The sequence below is a fragment of the Anneissia japonica genome, unplaced genomic scaffold (assembly GCF_011630105.1).
Source record: "Anneissia japonica isolate Jap-2015-1 unplaced genomic scaffold, ASM1163010v1 scaffold287799_len804019_cov200, whole genome shotgun sequence".
In the NCBI taxonomy this organism is placed as follows: domain Eukaryota; kingdom Metazoa; phylum Echinodermata; class Crinoidea; order Comatulida; family Comatulidae; genus Anneissia; species Anneissia japonica.
This window is the reverse complement of record NW_022716884.1, coordinates 754,566-758,301: the sequence shown is the minus strand read 5'-3', so window position 1 is coordinate 758,301 and position 3,736 is coordinate 754,566.

Below are 3,736 nucleotides of genomic sequence, written 5' to 3'. Positions count from 1 at the left end.
CTCTTGCTGGGAAGGTACTTGGGGCGTTTCTATACTTTTAAAATGCCAGGTTTGTGATGCCAACACTGTCGTGACGTGACTTAAGAAAACATTATTCTTGTAACTTTGTTTTTCTTCGAATACGTTCGTGACGTGGTTGCCATCTGAACATAACAACACGAATCTATCACTAGGGAAGAAAAACGCGTGTTTAAGAAGCACGCACGGACGCACGCTCCCTGGCCTACGCACATTCCAGTGGCACACACTGATCTCTACTATTACCGTATTCTTTGCTATAAGTTTATTAGTCCATTACTTTATTCAATCCATGCTCAATGTATACTTTCGGGCCTTTGATCATTTATTTCGAAACTGGCGCATAACAAATGTTTGTTTATTATTATTATTATTATTATTATTATTATTATTATTATTATTATTATTATTATTATTATTATTAAACTGCATATTTTCAGTCCGAAATAAAGTATTACAATTTACTATAATCATGTACTATTTTGATCTAAAAAAAGGGCTCAGCGATGGATTTTGTATGGAGAACTTGCAGATAGTGCATGCACGTCGTAGAGTGGGTACACCTAAGCTACGCCGCTGGAAAGATGTTATTTTTGATCCGACGACCTAGTCAATGGCCTGGTCAGTAGTACTGTAGGCCTAGATAGTACAGTAGTGTTAGATACTACATAGTAGCAATAATGCGAAGTACAGTAACATATTGCCCTAGTCTGTTTTATCACTAGTTGTAGTAATTTGTAGACTTTATACCGTATGCCTCGCATAACGGTGTGCATAGGCAGTCTTGTGTGTTTCTGGAACTTTGTAGGCTAATAAATAATTCTATACAATTTTTTTAAAATTTGCAGGTTTGGTACATGCAGACATCGAAAACCAGTTCTAGCTTATGCTTTCCTACTGTATGCAGGTAACATGGCAGTTTTTGTAATTGCAGATTGTCTCTTGTTGGCAATAGTCATATTTCCCTATCTATACATCAAATACTTGTGGTGGAAACTAGAAAATTACCAAACTCTTGAGAATGAGATAAAGATTCACAAACTTTGCATACAATTGATGCAGAAAGATATCACAAATTGCCCGTGTGGAATTACAGGATCTTGATAGATTACGAAAAGAAAATGCTTCGCTGGAGGAAACGGTTAAATGTCAGACTGAAGAAAACGAATCTCTGACTGGAGAAAATGAAAGTTTGTATTCGCAGCTTACGACCATTAAACGACAAAAAGCCGAAGAGTTTGTCTACAATTTAGAGATGGATAAGAAAGCTGCCCAGCAAAGAGAAAATGAATATTCAAAAAGGTTAATGGATGAGCAGGCTAGTCTAAAGGAAAGATTACATGAGATTGATGAGTTGAAACAGCAAGCGGAAGATTCAAAGCTATGTGTTATTTGTGGAGAAGATGAACGGTGTCTTGTCTTCATGCCATGCGGACATTGCTGCGCCAAATGTGTTACGCTAATCTACGAAGTAGAATGTGTCCTATCTGTAGACAGTGGATTAGAAGTACCCAATCAATTTACATGTGATTGACTCATTTCAATGATTCTACAACTAAAAGACCAATTCTCTAACCCTCTAAATGCAAGAGTGAAAGAGTACCTACAGAGTGAAAGATGAGTATAATTTCACTCTATTCAAAGTGAACTAATTTTTCACTATTTTAAGAATATATTGAAGTGATGTCTGCAAGCACCTCCATTTTAGACTGAATTCCTTTTTGCATTTAGAGAGAGCGATTCTATAAATACTACAGTACTGTATATCCAATACAGGAGAAGGGATTCTAAACTTTTATTGGCATAAATCTCTAATTCTCAAATTATGCAATAATTTATAATAAAAATTGTCATGAATATCAGGTAAATAAACACTTTTATTTCTTTTTATTGTAGGACTATGACTTTTTAGGTGATGCAGTGTTGCAATCATAGTAACCATCGATTAGTACCGTTTACTTATTTGTGTACTTATTTTGTTTTTTGTAGAATTATTATTGTAACTAGTATATTTAGATTATGGATAATCACTACTGCATAGATGTAGTAATAAGTAGCTTGAATATTCATAATATCAAAGTAAAATATTTTTTTTTAAATTTATTTATTCTGGTTTATTATTAAAACATTTTGATTTTGCAGCACAGGGTGAATTGCATCAAAATTTACATCGGTAAAACAATACAATAGGACACAGAAACACAAAAGAAAATTAATAACAATTCAAATGATCAGAAAACAACCCAACATCAATTAAGTTGGAACCACACCAAGTTTGCAATTATGTATCATTAATTACATTTGAGTTGAACAAGTTAATTATATATGGAATGGTTGATTTATGGAATCGTTCGGTACGAAAACTGAATTGAGACACATTGGAGCGTAGCGAGCGCCCAGTGGCAAGTCTACGGTTATAGACTTGCCAAAAATATATGAGGAGGTCCAAATATCCCATAATGCTTACACTCCTGTAATTATTAGGACACTCTGTAATTTGTGCCTTGGTGATATCATGTTTTTATTCCACTTTAATGCCAGAAGAGTCAACATCCTTCTTTCAGTACTTAAATTCCAATCATTTTTCACTTCAATGTAATTCTTTTCGTTTATGTAACCTTGTAGCCATGTCATCACTGCCTGTTTATCTTTAGCTCCTATTCTAACTGTTTCATTTAATACAGCAATATATTTTGTCTTTCAGTATGTTTCTTTTGACATACTTTACTGTTGTGGGAGTATAATTTCATAATTATTTGTCTATACTGTACTCTAATCCACCTTTTAGGTTAAAGCTTCAGTGGCTGATCCAAGAATTCGAAATAGAGGGGACTAGGGAGGGAGAGATTGACAGGAGGGGTGTAAAGCTACGTTCACATCAAACCCGGATTCCTGTCCGGAGAAAAAATCGTGAAAAATGAGTTCAGTGGTAAAGAATAGGACCGTTCACATCAAATTCGTAGGATTTCTAATCCAGACTCCGGATCCGGACCGATGGATTTGAGAGCCATTTGTATCCTGAAATCGTACGTTTTTTTTTTCTTGGACCAATCAGCAACAAGCTTGGTTGGTTCGAACCAATCGAACGCATACGTACTTACCCGAACAACCATGTTCCGTGCGCGATGTGAACGCAGCGTTCAAAAAATGTAGCAACTCACGACTTTTTGTCCGGGTTCCGGACCACCTCAGCCAAACCATGGCTGAGTCTGAGGTAAGAAAGTGGCACGTCCAGTTGGCCGAATATGGCACCCACAGGCTTAAATTTAAGGAGGAGGTGCCAGATTATTATAATGTACCGTAATGTTTGCGGTACATTATTATTATCATGTACATGTTTGTTTTAATTCATTTATTATGCAATGCATGCAACTATATTAGTTTTAATGACTAGCTGCACAAATTGTAATTTGATGATACGTTGCTTTGGAGTTAATCAAATTTTGATGTTTTTTCAGGATGGTGCGCAATGAAATTTAGTGCAATGGAATGTTCGTAAAATGGAATGAATTAACAGGCGTCCACCTTCGCCTACTACTACCTATGATCAATATAATCAGATATCAAAGTACCGTATGAAATCCAAATGGACTTTGTACAGTACTAGTGTTGAGTCAAATATTATATAAATGTATTTTGCATAATACAATTTCTATAAGATACGATAGGATAAACTTTACATATATATATATATATATATATATATATATATATATAT